Genomic DNA, 18,777 nt, shown 5'->3' with positions numbered 1-18,777 from the left:
CGCTTTGGGACGTTAAACCCCATAAACCAAACCAACCATTTATTTGGGAAAACACGGCCATTACTTTCAAGGGAAAACTAAACGTCCGACTTTGCAGAAAGGTGCACTAAGAGCCATTCGTCCTAAAGTGTGCAGGACGTGCGAAAACAACTGAGGAAAAACCACTTAAATGGCATCCGCATGAAAAAAAAAAAAACATTGCACGAGCAGCGCCTGTCGACAACTGTTCATCGCCGCCGCGCGGTTGCTCGCGTGTCATCCGACACCCACGCCTCTCGCGCGTCGGGAGCGGGGACGGCGGAGCGCGCCGGCGGCGTGGTGTGGGCAGAAGTATCGGCCAAGCGGGAGCGCCAGGAGTGTAAACGATGTTTTGGTATAGCGGGACCGTCGGCAGTGATGGCACAAACATAAAAGCATAGCAACATTTTGGTCGGGGTTTACCTATCGGAAAAGTGCTTTGGCACTAAAAGGCAGTCCCAAAACTCAAGTTTTATTTACCGTGCAGAGTAAGCAGGTACTAATTCCCTTGCTCTCGACCTCTCTCTCGCGCCGCCGCGGTGGCTCAGTGGTTATGGTGCTCGGCTGTTGACCGGAATGACGCGGGTTCGATCCCGGCTGCGGTGGTCGAATTTCGATGGAGGAGAAATTCTAAAGGCCCGTGTGCTGTGCGATGTCAGTGCACGTTAAAGAACCCCAGGTGGTCGAAATTTCCGGAGCCCTCCACTACGGCGTCTCTCATAGCCTCAGTCGCTTTGGGACGTTAAACCCCATAAACCAAACCAACCATTTATTTGGGAAAACACGGCCATTACTTTCAAGGGAAAACTAAACGTCCGACTTTGCAGAAAGGTGCACTAAGAGCCATTCGTCCTAAAGTGTGTAGGACGTGCGAAAACAACTGAGGAAAAACCACTTAAATGGCATCCGCATGAAAAAAAAAAACATTGCACGAGCAGCGCCTGTCGACAACTGTTCATCGCCGCCGCGCGGTTGCTCGCGTGTCATCCGACACCCACGCCTCTCGCGCGTCGGGAGCGGGGACGGCGGAGCGCGCCGGCGGCGTGGTGTGGGCAGAAGTATCGGCCAAGCGGGAGCGCCAGGAGTGTAAACGATGTTTTGGTATAGCGGGACCGTCGGCAGTGATGGCACAAACACAAAAGCATAGCAACATTTTGGTCGGGGTTTACCTATCGGAAAAGTGCTTTGGCACTAAAAGGCAGTCCCAAAACTCAAGTTTTATTTACCGTGCAGAGTACGCAGGTACTAATTCCCTTGCTCTCGACCTCTCTCTCACGCCGCCGCGGTGGCTCAGTGGTTATGGTGCTCGGCTGTTGACCGGAATGACGCGGGTTCGATCCCGGCTGCGGTGGTCGAATTTCGATGGAGGAGAAATTCTAAAGGCCCGTGTACTGTGCGATGTCAGTCCGCGTTAAAGAACCCCAGGTGGTCGAAATTTCCGGAGCCCTTCACTACGGCGTCTCTATAACCTGAGTCGCTTTGCGACATAAAGCTCCATAAACAAAACCAATTTCGAGTTCTCGCCCTTTTGAAATCTTTTCTTCTCTATTGTCCTGAACCTTTCTTGATGGCGTTGTTTGCTCATTTCAGTTTTTTTTCTTGTGGCCGTATTCAATTTGCTTTGTTTACTTTTCGTTGTGTGCATGAAAATTGAAAATTGTTTTTTGGCGAAAGGAAATGGCGCTGTAATCGTCTCGCATATCGGTGGACACGCGAACTGCGACATAAGGAAAGGGAGGTGGGAGTGAGAGAAGAAAGAGAGAAAGACGTGCCCTAGTGGATGCCTCCGGGCTAATGTCAACCACCTGGGTATCTTTGACGGGCACTGACATTGCACAACACACGGGCGCCTTTCCGTGTCTCTTCTTTCGAAACGTGACCGCCGTGGTCGGTTACGAACCCGGGAACTCCGGCTCAGTAGTTGAGTGCCCTAACCACTGAGCCACTGCGGCGGGGTATGCGTGTGGCAGTTAGTACGTGGTGGAGCTTCTTGTCTCCTCCCCATCCTGCAATCTCCTCGCTTAGCTGACACTTAATGGCTATGCGCTCCTTTCCGCTCTTGCGTATTCTTTCTCCTCTGAAAGAAATCAAGGCAGCTTCACTGCTGCGAAACCGTGGTCTCCGCGTGGACATTCGCTGCTTTCCGACAGGACCGCGGCCGTATCGGGTGTCGCATCCTTTGAGAGGCGGCGCGCCTGGCTGCATCTATATAGCATTCGGACTCTCCTCTGTTTCCGCACATGCGCACGCAGACTCAGAGCTGGCGCTACCAAACTACGCACATGACAATTGGCCTTTTCCTTTTTTTAATGCTCTATCTTTTCACCGCCATTCGCCCTCCTAAATTGGGGGGTGACGAAGGAATGAAGTTTTACTTTAGCTGCTATAGTCAGCACTCGGTTCGTGTCCTACGCCCTGTAGCTGTATTTTCGTCTTGGGCGAAGTGCGTAAGTGCGCACAAAACAAAGGACTAGTAAACTGAAATTGAGGGCATGTGTTGCAGCCGGCGTCATCGCTTCGGCGGACGTCGTTGTTGCGACGCGCGTCTGTTCTTTCAATCTTTCACATCTTTCAACTCTTCTCTGTCTGCACGTCGCTGCGATTGTGGTTCATCTCGAGCCAGTTGACAGGCCCTTGCACTTTCCTTTTCATTCCTCCTTCAGTCACAACAACAACACGAGTTAATTACGGACGGCTACAACCGTAACTTCGAGCCCGAAAGCCAAAACGACAACGCCGCACATCGATGTTCGAACTCCACAGTACTGTGCTGCCGAATGCTAGGCAACAGTGCTCATGCAGGGATCGTGTTCTCGAGCATTCTCAGATAGGTCATTCTCCAAGCAAACTCACGGCCGACATCTGACCCTTTAATTAATGCGTGTCTAGGTGGAGAATGTTGGCTGAAAGGAAAGAGGCTGAATTCTCGTAAATGAAGGTTCATCAATCTAGCATGCTCTTTTGCTAAGGTCGTCGGTTTCACTCCTCGGTTTTCAGCTTTGCGAAAGTAAAAGAGCACCAGAAAGGAGCTGAACGGAAGCAGCCCGAAACTGCAGGGGCAGGGATCCTGTAGGTACCCTCTAGAATTTTTAGCTCGAGCGCCGTGGGATCACGCAGCAGTACGCTGTTGCTGCACTGTCGGGAGGCACTCAAAAGTTGAATAAAGGCTAAGAAGTACTTGAAGCTAGGCTTGTTGGTGCAGATTCGTGCAAGACATGAGAGCGCAAAACGGCAACACGGACGAGTAAGCGCTCGCCCTGTTCCCTTACTCGTCCGTGTTGCCGTTTTACGCTCTCATGTCTTTCTTGAATAAAGGCGCCGTCCGAAAGCACTCGAGAGACAATCCTTGCCGCACCGTCAGACGGCACTCAGCGCACTGCTGGAAAAAAATACGCTGTCCATCCCAAGGAATTTACGTATGCGTCGACTGGTATTCTAGAAGTCAAGAGGTTCAAGGATGTCAACAGTTTTGTAATTAAATGCGGGTGTCACTAGACCGGAATGAGTGCATCTTCAAGCCCACTATGAATATGGAAGGGGGAGCGAAGCATTTTGTTCCGTGTATCAAATGCGTTGCTATTCCTTTAGTATGTATTCACATGTTTTACTTTGTTATTTTTTCCAAACTTTTCGAAACCTAAGGTATGGGAGTAGGCGCATGGCAGAAGAAGCAAAGAAAGCGTACAAAAAACCAGACTTGACCTTTGCGCCAAGGTGCAGTATTGTATTTTATTTCAGGTGGCAAGCGAACTCAGAATCCGCAGGATATATTTTAATGAGCTGCTTTCGCGGGTAACTGTCCTAAAAATGCAGCTGCAAGTTTAAGTATGCATGCAGCTGCAGCTCTTATTTTTATGCGAAGCCGCAGCAGAAATTCGTTCTGCTGCGGCTCCCAAAGCGACTAAGGCTATGAGAGACGCCGTAGTGGAGGGCTCCGGAAATTTCGACCACCTGGGGTTCTTAACGTGCACTGACATCGCACAGCACACGGGCCTCTAGAATGTCTCCTCCAAAGAAATTCTAGCCTCCGCGGCCGGGATCGAACCCGCGTCTTTTGGGTCAGCAGCCGAGCACCATAGCCACTGAGCCACCGCGGCAGCCTCGGTCTTTAATGCATGTTTGGCAGCATATGCTGCCTTCAAATGGATAAACTAAGAAGGGCAGACGCATGTGTGAAAGCAGTGGCTCTTTTTCTAGCTGGAGGCAAAAATAAACAAAATTTATTGGTGATGAGAATGGTGCGCTATGACATACTGAATTTTGAGCTGACGCAGTTGGTTGACCTATGACCATTCACTTCAGAAACTGTCATGAAAACGAGACAGCTAGCGGGTCCGTGTGAGTGCCACGAAGCCACAAAGCATTCTTCAGAACAAAGATTAAGGGATCTGAAATATCACGCTCGCTTGGCTTTGAATATTAACCTCTGCCGCTCGAGAAAACGAAAGAACCTTGCCCGAAAAATACAAAATTGTTGGTCTTTATGTCGTAACGAAAGATTTTTTTCTAGTACTTTGTTGAAATTCTGTGGGTGGGAAAAGAACGCACGATACTACGAAAATTTCTATGGTTGCTAAAAATTAATTGCCAGAAATATTGCAAAAAATCTTTTGGGAGGACCGAAAATTTTGTTACTTATTACGAGAGGACTGTCATTTAGAGTTAAAAAGCACCGCCATCACTTGCAAAAGAAAACTCCGTAAATTGCAAAAGGAGGCAAATAGAGCCATCATGACTTCATATTTGACATAGCGCTGACATTTCTCAAAACGATATCATGGATGTGAATAAAATATGTGAATTTAGTATTTTTAGTATTCTCTACCCTTCAACGCCCAAATTATGAGAGGCGCAGAAAAAATAAATACCTTCCCATGATTCTAGCTAATATGCACGCATTCAAAAGGCAATATACGAATATTTTATTTCGCTGCTGAAATTTTAGAAATCAGTGTGTAGCAAATCAGCAAGAATTAGCACATGGTTCGTTTTGTGCTCCTAGACCTAGTTGTTTGAAGGACCGTAACGAAAGTGTCAAACCAGTTCAAGGGTACAAAGAAAATCAGCAACCGTTTATCCACCAAATTTTCCATTTCCAAATCCATCAAATTTTCCATACAACATTTTGCTACCTTCCCCGCGACATTTGTTGGAAAATAGGACGAAGGATATATGGACGTTGGCTGGACGCACGGAAGCAAAAGCTCTAAATGCGAAGGCTACTTTGAAATACGAAGTAGTTTTTGTAGTCTTGAAGTGTCTGAGCCAAACACGATATACGATGGCTTGCACACTTTCGCAGCCCCCCCGTGTTGCAAAGAATGCAAATATAAAGAAACGGCACATAGCTAGGTTTCGCAGGGAGAGGTAGCACAAGGAGCAGCGAAAAATCGGGAAGCATAGCCAAAATTTTGATAGATACAGTGAAGAGTGTTTACACGTCACAGTGCCAAAGCATTATTTATTGCGCGGCCGTTTTTCTTTCATTGAAGTTACATGTGCCAGGTGGTTTGTCAGCGTGGTGGTTTGTTGTGCGCACACTGGTACACGTTCGGTACTTAAAGCTTATATGGGTGTAACGTCCCAAAGCGACTCAGGCTATGAGGGACGCCGTAGTAAAGTGCTCTGGAAATTTCGACCACTGGCGGTTTTTTAACGTGCACTGACATCGCACTGTACACGGGCTTCTAGAATTTCGCCGCCATCCAAATTCGACCGCCGCGGCTGCGATGGAACCCGCGTCTTTTGGGTCAGCAGCTGAGCGCCATAACCACTGAGCCACCGCCGCGGCCCTTAACAGTGACTCTAGTAAAGGCCAAGCGCGCCACAGGAGGTGAAGGTGGCGTCGCGTCTTGGAAGGTCCGCAGCAACAACCCTTCAGGGTCAAGCGCGCCGCAGCACGCTGCATAGATGAGGGACCCGGGTGAGAGAGCGCCTTGCGCGCGAAAGACCGCATCCTGGGTCCGACTCTGAAGGATCCCTCAGATGACATTGCCATCCAAAATTTTAGCAAGGGAAGAATCTCGCCCTTAGCGGCCAAAATCCTAGGCCAGAGAAAATTGGATAGGAAAATTCAAACAACTTGGAATCCAAGAGTGTGTGATGGGGGGCTAGTTGGTATGACATGAATACAAAACTTAAAACCGAGCAGGGGACAAGACACAGAAGAGGAGCAAGCAGGACGAGCTCCGAGCTCGTCCTGTGCGCTCCTCTCCTGTGTCTTGTCCCCTGCTCGGTTTTAAGTTTTGTAATCAATCATTTGGACTCCTGCGCATGCAGCCGTCTCCTGAAAAGAGGCGGTCAACCGGCTGGCTCGAGATCTCTACCGCTGAGTCGCTACGGGGCCCCTCGATGATCGAGGGAGCGGACAGCGCATGCTAAAATATCGGGAGACCACACAGAATTTTAGATTGAATAGTAGACCGGTACCCCCGCCAGACACGAATTCAAACAGACAAGTAGTCACGTCGACGCTTCTGCAAAACAATAGGTATCCGCACTCGGTTATGGCGAACCACATGTTCCCCGAGGCCAGGAGCGATAAATGTAATCTTTGTGGGGCGACAGGGACCCTCTACACGCATAAAATGGGAATGCCCGTACTCTCCAAAAGGAGGAGGGGGGGGGGAGGGGGGGGGGAGGGGGGAGGCATAATATAGGCAGAGGTAAACCTCGGAGACCCTGCTGCGCACCTCGGACTCTGAGCTCCAGCTCTTGCTCGTCCAACTGGCTGAAGAGGCCGCCGGGACCCAAGACCTCCCGGCCAGCATCCAAAGCAGCTACCCCTGCCCCGCCGGCCACGTGCCGCGTGGGTGGTGGGAGTTGCCTCTCTCTCGTGGACAATGATAGTTTTCACAACTACTACTAATACTAAAACGCGCTACTAAAGCACGCATCGTTTTTCTTCCTCCCTTGCCGGCCTTCCCGACAAGTCGGAGGCGGAATGGGATCGCCCTCGCACTGAGTCGGTGCCATGACGTGGATGGATGGATGGATGGATGGATGGATGGATGGATGGATGGATAGGAGCGCCCCCTTTGAAACGGGGTGGTGGCAATTGCCACCATGCTCAGCTTTTCTTTATTTTTTTTTTTTGTTTACTGTGTTGGCAATTCTCATTAAGATTCTCCATCAACTTTGCCTACGGTTTCCTACTATTCTAGCCTTATTCCACATCTCTGCTTTTCAGCCACCAATCCTCCAATCGCTTTTTGCTGACTTCCACTGCAGATTTATTTACATGACCATTGTTATCTTTAAACCCTAGGGCCTCAGAAAGAGTGACTGTGCCTGCATCGACATCCGGATGGATACCATCACATTTGATTATGAGGTGTTCAATTGTTTCCACAGATCTACCACACACTGCACATGTGTCATCTTCTTCGTTAAATTTCTTTTTGTAGCTGCGCGTTCTAAGACACCCTGATCTAGCTTCAAAAAGTAGGGCACTGCCTCTTGAGTTATCATAGAAAAATTCTTTTCTGATCTGCCTTTTCCAGAATCGATATAGTTCTACACTATGTTTCTTTTCCATTGAATTCATCCAATTTTTAACTTCCGCGTTTTTGACCTGTCGTTTAATGCTCTTTCTTTCTCCGTCGTCATGACCGGCATACTTACTGGTTAGTTTTCTAGTTTTTTTCCGCCACAGTGAGTAAACGTTCTTTCTGTATAAATATTTAAATACCTTAGCTGCCCATCTGTTATCGTCCAATTTCCTCAGGCGTTCTTCATATAGTATTTTACTCTTAGCTTCCCGTGCCTCGAACGATGCCCAGCCCATATCCCCTTGTACTGCCTCGTTTGTGGTTTTGCCGTGGGCACCTAGTGCTAATCTTCCAACAGCTCTCTGATTTACGTCTAATCTCGACTGAACTTCTGCCCTTAAGCACAGAACCGCATTGCCGAAAGTAAGTCCCGGCACCATTATTCCTTTCCAAATACCTCTTAGTACTTCATATTTGTTGTACCCCCATAATGCCCTATGTTTCATTATCCCGGCGTCTCTTCGTCCTTTTGCCCTAAGAGCCTGTTCATGCTTTTCCGTGTATATCTGCCCTTCGTTTAGCCATATCCCGAGGTATTTGTATTCGGCCACTTTGGGTATTTCGTGGCCTTGTATTGTAAGCACCTGATCAGTTGTATCGTTAAAAATCATCACACCTGATTTAGTTGCGCTAAAACTGAATCCTAGAGCGTCTCCTTCGTCTCCACAGCAATTAACCAAAGTTTGTAAATCTTCCTGGCTATCTGCTAACAGTACAATATCGTCCGCATACATTAAACCCGGGAGTCGCTGCTCAACTACATTTCCGCCTAATCTGTACGATAGATTATAACCCAGATTACTTTCTTCTAGCCTTCTTTCCATATTTATCACGTAAAGCATGAACAGCAGCGGTGATAGAGGGCAACCTTGCCTTAATCCTTTGTGCACCCCTACAGTTGTGGTACTTTTTTTCCCTTCCCATGTAATTTCAACTTCATTATCTCGGTAGATTTCCTGTAGAAAATCAATTACTTCATCACCAATACCTAAATCTTTCAATATGCTCCACAGGAGTTCCCTGTTCACGTTATCGTATGCACCGCTTATGTCTAGAAAGGCTATAAACAGAGGTCTATTTTCCGCCTTAGCTATTTCTATGCATTGGGTAAGCACGAACAGGCTATCATCTAACCGCCTACCCCTTCTGAACCCATTCTGAAGTTCTCCGAGTATCCGATTACCTTCTACCCATGCCTGCATTTTTAATTTCACCGCCTGCATTGCCAGCCTGTACATAACAGATGTTATCGTAATCGGACGGAAGGATTTTATGTTCATCTTATCTCCTTTCCCTTTATAAATCAAATTCATTTTACTCTGTCTCCAGCTGTGCGGAATTTGCTTATTTGTTATGGCTGCCTCCAATGCTTTTATCAGCGCGTCCTTGCTTCTTGGGCCAAGTTCATTAATCAGCTTAATTGGAATTTCGTCTATCCCTGCGGATGTGGTTTTAGGAATATTCGCTTCCGCCTTTTCCCAGTTAAGACTAGTCAGTTCTAAGCTGTTCTCTTTTGTGCTGTCCTGTGTTGCCGCCTCACTTGGGGAGATTCCCCCATTGGCGTCGCTAAAAGACGCAGCTATAAATGACGTAATGTAGTCCACAGCATCGTCTCCCTCCAAACATTTTCCCTCAGCATCTATAATCTGTTCCTGCTTTCTTTGATTTGTTTTTCCCAACCAGCTTATATGGTTCCAGAATTTTCTTGGCCCCCCTTTATTTGCCTCGCGAACTTCAGCCAGCCATTTATCAGAGGACTGCTTTATTTTAGCCTGGACTAGGACCTGAACTTGCTGTTTCTTTTGTCGATAAGATTCCCATTTTTTTCCTATTTCCTCTACAGATAACTGCGCCCTCTTTGCTTCTCTGTGTTCCCTTGAAGCCACCCGTCGTTGTTCGATGGCCTCCTTAATTTCCATATTCCACCAGCTTCGTGGCTTCCTCTTTCCTCTCCAGCGGTTAACTCCTTTCACTTGTTTCATTTTTGTAGCGATGAGCAGTTCCAACTGATTATAATCCCAATTTTCCATGTGGCGTTTCTCAATTACTTCTTCTATATCGGCTGATATTAGCGCTATTTGTTCATCATTTAATTTTGCGTTGTCTTTTGGACTTCGTTGCATTTCTCTTTTGACTAGGGCTCCCAACTGTAGACTAATACGTTTATGATCACTTCCTAGGCTGTCCTTCCCCTCTTCGTCTATTTCCATTATTGCGAGCTTGCTATAGATGCCCTGCGACATTAGACAGTAGTCAATGGTTGTTTGCCTGTTACGGGATTCCCACGTGATTTGTCCCTCACATTTAGTTTCTCTATTGACAATAACTAAGTTGTGCCGCTCACACAAGTCTAGCATTAACTTCCCGTTACAATCTGTGTATCCATCCAGATCCTCGATGTGGCTGTTCATGTCTCCAAGCAAAATAATATCGACACCGTCTCCAATCTGCTTTATATCGTCATTGAGGCACTTAACTAGATCCTTGTTTTCTTGCCTGCATTTGTCCCCGGTCCCTAAATAAACTACCCCTAGCCATGTCCTTTTGCCAGCAATTGTACCTGATACCCAGACATGTTCTTTGCAAGTTGATTTTATTCTTTGCCAATTTGTTCCTTGATGTATCAGCATACCTACTCCTCCTCCCTTCTTCTCCGTTGTTGTTCTGTTGCACCCTTCCCAGACATAGCCATCGATGAAAGGTGGATCTTCTAGATCCCTCAGATGTGTCTCGCATAGAGCGTACACACCTACTGATTCGTCCTTTAACTGCTGTTCTATTTCTAGCCATTTCGCTCTCTTTCTACCCCCTTGCATGTTTATGTAACTGATCCTGGCGTTAAATTTCTTTTTCGTAGTTTTCTTTCTGGGCCTCCTAGTGGCCATTTTGTTGGGATCAGCCGCCATTGTTACATTTACATCGCTTCTACCTACACCTACGCCCTGAGCCACCGTGGACCCCCTAAAAAAGCTACCGCTCGGCCTCCCAGGCGCCTGCCTATCTCTTCTCCTACCCTTCCACTGAAATGGATGCCATCTCGTCCAAAGTCTCTGCCCGAACCTGCCCTGTGCACTTCCTTGTTTATTTCTACCACCTCAAAGCCTTTCTCGAGGCCTAACTGCCTTATCTCGCGATTAAGATTCACAACGTCTTTAGCAACCTCTGCATTCCTTCCTTGTACCTCCGGCACTGTACACACCACGATCTGCGCTTGCTGTGCTATCGCCCTTATACCGTCAACTCCCTCAGCTAATGTTTTCCCTACTTGTGCGGCGTTACCATTCAGGACATCATTTAGCCCCGCCGCTACCACTACCAAGTTACGCCTTGCAGCCTTCTCGGAAAGTTCACTTTTAGTCGCTGTGAGGACATCGTCCATTGTCTTTCCTGGAAACACCCCGACTGCTACCCGCCTATTACCCTTCACCCGGTCCAGAATAGCTCTTTTGCAGCGCCCCATGTTTGAGTCACCAGCGATAAGCACTAGGGTACTCTGCCACTCCCTCCTAACTTCCGGATCTCGCTGCCTCTTATCAGCGACTGTGCCCTCATTTCCTGGAAATAGCTCGGACCCCTTCTCAGTATCGCCTCTCGAATTCCCAGCTGCCACCTGTGCATAGCTGTTCCTGCCTGAACATGTCTGACCTACTGGCCCCTCGCTGTCCATGCCAGTGCAAGCCCCATCCACGTGGCTGGCGCTGGAATGCCCGCCATTGTGGCTTCCAATGGCGGTGTCCGCCGTTTTTGACTCGATCTGAGATAGCTGTACTTGAAGCTTACGCTTCTCTGCCCTCTCTATCTGTAACTCTGTTTCTAGAGCATCCATCCTTAGCACTAGTTCGCTGTTCGCCTGTTCAGCCCTGTCCAGGCGTGCACCTAATACGCAGAATTTGCACATAAAATCTGCGCCTTCGGCCTCCTCCACTGAATCGAACCGCGTTTCTTTTAAATTCACCGATTCCTCACACTCCATACATCTAACCTTCAGTAGCTTAACCATCGTAGCAACACTCGATTATTGCTTGCACCAAATGCCCAGATATCTACACGCTCAAGACGAAAACACTTGAAAACACGTGCAAAATTAAAATAAAAGTCTGGCTACCGCAAATGCCGATCAATCACTTGGAAAAAAATAGCTATCTCTCTAAAAGTTAACGCACAAAAAAAAACACTGAGACAACTGAGAAACGTCACTCTATGTCCATGCGCCATCTATCGGCGCAACGCGTCCGCCTCGCTCGAAGACGGTGTGATGACGTCATCTTTTTTAGACCATTTCTCGGCCTCAACAGCACCGCCCGTCGCCGAAGGAATTTAGCCTAATAGGGCTAGTAATGCTTTCGCGTTAAAACAGTACCGGAAATCTTTCTGAATGGACGCCGACGAAACCCACAGCCCTTTTAATGACCGAGTGAACAGAGAGAAGGGGAGCTGGACCCCGAACGTCCTGATTTTGAAGCGGCCTCTGCTATGCAGCTTAAGAACAGGAGACATGCCGACCGCGGTGCACCAACCGCGAAAGAAAGAAAGAAAGAAAGAAAAAGAAAAAGAAAGAAAGAAAGAAAGAAAGAAAGAAAGAAAGAAAGAAAGAAAGAAAGAAAGAAAGAAAGAAAGAAAGAAAGAAAGAAAGAAAGAAAGGAACAGAAAGTAACGCAGCCAGACACCCGTGTGAGGACTTTGGTAGAAGGGGGGGGGGCAGTGCTGAGAACACATACCGTCAACCTGGGAAGAATCCGTGATGTGTCAGCAGACACGTCTTCAAACACTACGAGGACTCTACGAGAACGCGAGTACTGTTACGAGGACTCGATACCAAGGAAAACGCGCTCAGCAGTTGTCGCTGTAAAACAGAATATTCGCACTTTGACTACCAAGATCACGACTTAGGCACACCGTTAGTGCGCAGTTCCTATGCACTCTAAACGCAGAGGAAAGTTTCAGCTTGACTTCCGTACCCTTTTTTTTAGTCTGAAAAATGTCTTTCTTACTCAGAGGCTCTTTCTGGTTCTTGCGGCAAATCGTGTACAGCCGGCCTCTTACTGACGGCTGATTGGGCATACACCTCATCAGTTTAAGGTCAGACATCCAACGCAGCCTCAAATTCCGAACCTTTGCTTTTCCACTACGAACTTTGTCCATGTAGCGCTCACGGACTTTATGCCTTCTACATTACTTTACAAAGTGAGTCATGGTATGCTTACTGTGTGAATCTGTGAATGGAAGATGCTCCTGTTGTGATCAGTATAAAGTGCTTGACAGTATCCCGGCCTGAGGCGCCACTTTTGTACTGAGCTTTGAGGGAGCACGTAGAAGAGGAGATCCAGGAGCTGTTTCCGTACCACGTGGTTCTGAAAGACAATGAACTACGAAGCATAAACATCATCAATCATTGCCACCTTCCCATAATCCAGAAGCAAATTCATCTGCGATTGTTTTCGCAGCCTTGATTTCTGGCAAATGTCACTACTTGGTCGCATGGTGCCCGAAGTCCTTTAGACATCATAGATCAAGTCCTCGCACTCTTTCGAAACGATGCCGACGTCAACATTTTCCGCGGAACATCGGAACTTTAAACGCAGTTCATTTTGTCTTCATCACAACAAGTCCAAGAAATAAGAATGCAAATAGCAGACTCGATGTCTGAAATACATATACATTACAAATTTAAAGGTCATCGCAGCGCAGGTCGCCACGAATGACGTCAATTTTGTGTTAAAGTTATAGTTTAGAAATAGTGTTCAGAATTTCATCTTTAGATCGATCATCAGAGTGATGCTGCACTGATGTCTCTAGAGGAATGCGATCACTCGAGAAATTTATGTCTTAAGGCCCCTTCCCCTCTCTCCTGCCTGGCTGGCCTCATGGTGTAATTTGTTGCAAGTAGGAGTCCAAGAGTGCCTTTCAATACCACCATCTCTCTATCAAATATGTAAGGTTGTGCAATGAGGAAGTAAGAGAGATAACCAGTCGCGATTATTGAAAACAATGCCCTCCTTCCGACTGCGCGTCCACGTCACCTACCAGCGCTACAAGCTCGCTTTTGTTAGCTTGCGTTCCAGTGAGTTTATTTCCGCGATTTTTTCCTAAGGGCACAGAGCCGGACTTGCTGCGTGGTAGGTTGTGAATCCGTGGACTGGTGGCGCTGCTAAGTATGCAACTACAGTGAACCGAGCGAAGGACATGTTGCTGTGAACAAGGCAGTCATTGGGATTATGTGGAAGCGGACCAGTGGTGTGTATGTGACACACCACTGGTGTGTCACAAAAAATCACAAAAATGATGCAGTCATCAAAAAATGCAAGATAACTCTAGCTACAGAGAGACTAGATTAAGAAGGAAAGTTGAGTGTTTGAGGTAAGCCAGCATTTTTTGACGAATCTTACTTCTGTTGAGTAGAATTTCATAAAAATCTTTCCGGTTGGTGCCCACCGTGATGACTGAAAAGTTGTGGCGTCCAGCTGCACAGGCCGGGGTCAGGGGTTCAAATTCCCAACCACGGTAGCCGCAATACGATGGGAACAAATTACGGAAAATACTCGCGCGCTGTGCGTGACGAGGGAACGTTAATGAAAAGCAGGTGGTCGAAATCGAACCTAAGCCCTCCACTACTGCGCCCCTCATACACCATGTGCAGCTTTTCAGCTCCCCCTTTACCGAGATCCGAATCAGAAACCATCTTAAGCGGTCATATACCCGCCACATGTACTCATATCCACATCAGTTGTTGGAAACGCTTTTGGCCAGTCAGTAAAAAACTGTAAGGAAGCATTTTAAGTCCAAAAAACAGAAATAGTGGCCGTAAGGAATGACAGGGGCTTTAAACTGCATTTAATTGGGGAGTCGGGGACGAAGGGACGAGGTTTCACCACAACAGAAAAGAACAAATTGGTGCTGTGCGGTCAGAAAGATCTGAAGGTCCGTATATCTGGCCAGGGATAGGGAACACCGACTGCATTACGTTTCAACAACTTCAGCGCCCCTGGCGTATAAAGGAGAAGCCATTTTTAAAAACGAGCACTTCCTGCACGTGCTAGATTCATGTTTTATTTTCAGGACACGCAATAATTTTTAACATGGGGCGCTATGCTGGAAGGCCCGAGTTTGCTGAAACTCGGAATCTTCCCGAGTTCTGGCGACGCCCTCAGATGAGTGAACTAATGGTAGCAAGACAAAATCCCACCCTCGTTACGCCTCCAGCTTCATTGGGTTATCTGGATATATTCCGTGCTTTATCATCGCATCGGCGCCACCTCATGGTCTTCTTGGGCGGTCTACAAAGAACGGGTCACGTGAGCCAACCTCCGGTGCACTTTTCATTTGTCTTTCGCTCCACCAAGTGCATTGCGTGTGCAATTCAACAAACGAGGTTTGTTGAATTTTATAATGCACTTGGTACACCTTTATAAGCATTTTATAGTGTGCAAGATTTGGATTTAAAGCGCTTTAGAGTGATCCATACATTATTAAATTTTCCTTTGTACCGCGAGGGAACGCTACCAACGCTATATCATGTGCAACGCTAGGGCTAGCAACGCTGTGAAGGCTACGGAAGTAGTCCGCAAATAAAACAAAGAGAGGTGTATCGCTCTGTGCTGTTTTGTGGCCGTGTGGTCTAACGCGTCGCTCCGGAGGGTCGACAGGCAATCAGATTGCGTGGGTTCGAATCCCGCATAGTTAAACTTTTTTTTCCCACATTCTTTTTTTCATCGCAAGCTGAATTTCGCGTGACTTGAATGAGAAAACTCGTTTTGTTCAGAATCGCTTGAATATTATTCCGTGTTCTGAAAGGAACAGGATGCATCTGTTCATTTGATGCATACCGCATACACCATACACCATGCATACACCACCTCGATATGGCCTGTTTTCTCGTGTTAAGTGTTAAATTTTGAACATAGTATTGATTCCCACAGTGACAGCAAATAGTACTGCCTCAAGAGTCAGCTTGGCTCGATTTCCCTGCTCTCCTAGAAGAGCAGAAGCTGCTCAGGCAGGATTTTCATGCAGCCAGGTACAAAGAGTTCCAAGCTGTGGGAGCGTCAAGTAAGAATGCAGAAAAAGTTGTACAACGCTAGGAAAAAATTTTTCAAAAGAGCAAACAATAAATGAGACAGGACAATAAAGAATGCTGACCCCGCAGTGTTTGCGAGAAATGGTTTATTCTGGAAACAGCCAGTGGCATGGATCACAGTGCACACAAATTAAAGGACACGTGCAGTGGATGTACACCAACACACAATCAGTCAAGTGCTCCAAAACTGAAAAAAGAAAATGTGGAGCCATCGAACAACACTATTTGATAAAACGAAAACCTGACCAATGTACTAACAAAGACGTGACTCGAAACAAATTCACACTCAACTGAGCAAGAGCCAGCTTGAAATCATTCACACCTCCGAAAAATTAAGGACAAAACATACTGTACTGGCTACCTCAACACTGGCACTGCATAACATGACAAAACGACCAGAGATTGACGGTAATGCAAGACAGCACCAAACCAGGAAATCCTTTTCAGGACATGAAGATCAGAAACCCATACATACCATTCCCAACCCTCACACACAAAATGAGGCCAATGCCTAGGGGTTTGTGAATGTTCGAACTTTTTGGACAGCATAATTGAATAAATTTCTGTTGAGTTAGTCGAACGAATCAAACAGTATATGTTCAAAATTATTTTAGATGAATCCACTTTACTATCAAAATTTCATATACTTTCCGAATAATTCACACAACGCTTCATTAAGCTCCACCGTATTTTTCTGCAATTAAACTTCCAAAAACTGCACACATTGAAGACGTGTACCAGTATACGTATTCTAATTGGAAAAGTACTATTTTCACTCCCTTACAAATTCTACTTCTCTACAGACACTATTAACATGACCACCTCAACACCTACACTACAAGTTACTGCCCAATATAATTTGATGCAACGAATTGCAATGATGCAATGATTTGATGAAAATGTTACAATTTCCTCGGTAGACTGATCGACACACACACCCACATACACAGATATTTCACATTTCCACCCACACACGCACAAAGGTGATGGCAGCAAGCCGATGAGTCCTCTCTCTTTCCTCGGTAGCATGTGTATTACACATCAATTCGAAGTCAGACAAGATCCTCGATGCCACTCAAATCTTCATCACTGGAATCGGTGCTCGACTCATCAGAGGAGGAGTTGCACGAGTCGGAAATGCTGAAGACAACCGGTTCAATTTCAGCGTCAACAATCATATCGCGTTTGCATGCTTCAGCCTCAACTTGCTCCACATGAACACAACAGTTATGCCAGTTTTCCAGGCTTACAGATGCCAGTGCTTCCGGCAGGAGCTTTTCCACTTCAGCCAAAGTGAAACATTTATTGCGACTTACGATTATGAATATGTATACATATTATGAATATGTATTACGATTGATCTATATATTGTTTTCTTCACTGTCCCACCCCCTCTGTAATGCGAAAGCCCTGAGGGTAAAATAAATGAAATGAAATGAAATATTGCATAAGAATGCAATCTGCCAAGTGACACAAATGCTACCGTTTAAAAACCCATTAAAATGCATGCATGAAATAGCTGGAAAAATCCATGCACCTATTACGTGCGCAAACATGAGGGGAAAAAAAAATTGTCTACACTGAGTCTAAAACTGCTCAGTTACTGATAAACGGAAGCGGTTTTTAAGGTTTAATACTACAAAGTAACTCAAGCGAGGAGGCATGCCATGGTGAAGGGCTGCCAATAACTTCAACCATATGGGGTTCCTTAACATCCACTGACACTGCACAGTACACGGACCACTATCACTAATAAATGGGAGAACATTCCATTAAGCATGACATGCATGAAAGCAAAAACAGCATTCTTACAACCATTGTGTTCAATACATAATGTGCCTTCCTCGTGAAATAGTAGGCCTTCACCACGTCAGAGCTGGACTTCGAAGGGGCCTTTACGCCAATGTAGGTCCTGTCGACGCATCCCACGACGTCTGTGATGCCGCCGCGCAGAAGGAAACGCTCCTTAACAAACGCACGCTCGGCCGCAGTCGTGGGGAAAGCAACACACCGCTTCTGCACAGCCGCGTCGATAAGCGCGTCGGAGACGTCCCTCACACAGCGGCTCACAGTGCTTTGGTGGCATCCAATAAAACGGTCTGCGCCGACGCTCCCCTGGAAGCTCCCGGTCGCAAACAACCGGAGGGCGCAGAGGACTTGCTCTTCGACCGAAAGCAAATGAGGCCCGGTACGCACTCTCCGCAGGCGTGGGTCGCCGCCTAACTCTTTACACAACCATCGTACCGATGTTTTGGAGAGGCGAAAATGTCACTGGAATTCGTCGTCGGCCATGGCAGTAAACGGGTCCAGCCGGCCGTACTGACATTTGCCGTCAGAGGAAGCGATGACCCAGGCTGCTGCTGCTGCCGCCATGACAGTCCCGAGATGAATTCGGGGCACTTCACCGTTCACGAGTTTAGCTCCGAGTTCACCTGTCAATCAAAACCATTGTTCACGCCCCCGGCGTGCCGTACATAAAATATAGACGTACGCGCTTTGGGTGGACCACTCCCAACATCCCTGCCGGCTACAGGTATGCTGCGCGGCTGTGCTGATTGCTGACAGACATCGACGATGTTGACCATCGAAATATAACAGGCAAAACGGACGTCATCGCTGATTAATCTAAGCACCTCTGCGAAGGACACGCAACGTGGCGACAGCCGCCGATTTCTTCGCTCGCATACCAAGATTGCACAACACTATAGCCTGTTGCAACCACGTAAGACACAGCACAACGCTGACGGCGCGTCACACCTGCTTGCAAGGCGTCAAACACGGACCGCGATGACGAAACGGTGCTTGGAGCATGTCCTACTCCAACAACATGGCACCACAGGTGTTTGGCTTGGCCGCGCTTTCATCGGTGATAAAGCTCAGCATGAATGTGTCAAACACATCCGGGATCGACAAACGGTCGCTGTTCTAGACCCAGTGCAATAAAGAGTTTGTAATTTCCAGCACGCAAGCACTGCGTACTTCACAACCGTAACACCTTTCTCTGTTATAAGTCCGATTCCATTATTACAAACAGGATCCCTCATCTGCCCGAACGATATATTGCGATGTCACTGCGGTATACAACGGCGATCGACGTTAGTGACAAAACCAGTCCGCAAAACCTTGAAGTGCACG

At 47.1% G+C, this 18,777-nt stretch overlaps 1 protein-coding gene across 1 annotated transcript in view; it reads right to left on the bottom strand.

The window, feature by feature from the left end:
• Window positions 1-12,903, bottom strand: part of LOC149363643 (neprilysin-2-like) — a 77,923-nt gene extending 65,020 nt beyond the window's left edge. The window contains exon 1 of the mRNA XM_089573610.1: window positions 12,773-12,903. The gene's annotated coding sequence lies outside the window, so the exon portion shown is untranslated. The remainder of the gene's footprint in view (window positions 1-12,772) is intronic.
• Window positions 12,904-18,777: the final 5,874 nt, after the last annotated feature.

This window comes from Amblyomma mixtum, chromosome 2 (assembly GCF_055824585.1).
Source record: "Amblyomma mixtum isolate Tamu chromosome 2, ASM5582458v1, whole genome shotgun sequence".
NCBI lineage: Eukaryota > Metazoa > Arthropoda > Arachnida > Ixodida > Ixodidae > Amblyomma > Amblyomma mixtum.
The sequence above is the reverse complement of the archived record's forward strand: the minus strand, read 5'-3'. Positions and strand labels throughout refer to the sequence as shown.